The sequence below is a fragment of the Sinocyclocheilus grahami genome, unplaced genomic scaffold (genome assembly GCF_001515645.1).
Source record: "Sinocyclocheilus grahami isolate Dianchi unplaced genomic scaffold, SAMN03320097.WGS_v1.1 scaffold11563.1, whole genome shotgun sequence".
Classification (NCBI taxonomy): Eukaryota; Metazoa; Chordata; class Actinopteri; order Cypriniformes; family Cyprinidae; genus Sinocyclocheilus; species Sinocyclocheilus grahami.
The window spans coordinates 6,149-6,599 of NW_015513908.1; positions in this window are offsets into that span (position 1 = coordinate 6,149).

Genomic DNA, 451 nt, shown 5'->3' on the forward strand with positions numbered 1-451 from the left:
AATTATATTAAAGTATTGTAAATGTTGTTATTTATATAAATCTATTTTCTGTCTTTGCAAGTTTAATAATTTGTAAATACAGACTGAATAAATTTTGAATTTACACCATAAATGGATGTTTAATTTTATTATGTGTTAATCATATGGGGTCAAAAGTATGAAACCAATAGTAAAAAGGCTTAAAGTGATTAAATATTAATGCCATTCTAATTCACCTTAATATTCAGATTAGTGGTCTATCGCATTTGTTTGCAAAGCCAGTTTTAAAGCTTTCATCTTTGACTCTCCCAATCTTGAATATTTCGTTACAGCCTTGTTACAAACTATATTATCGGCACAACAAATTGAGTAAATGGTATTTGACTGATTCCACAGCATGAATGAATGAGGCATTTATATAGCGCTTTATTGTTGTACACCCAAAGCGCTTTACAATCATATGGGGGGGGGG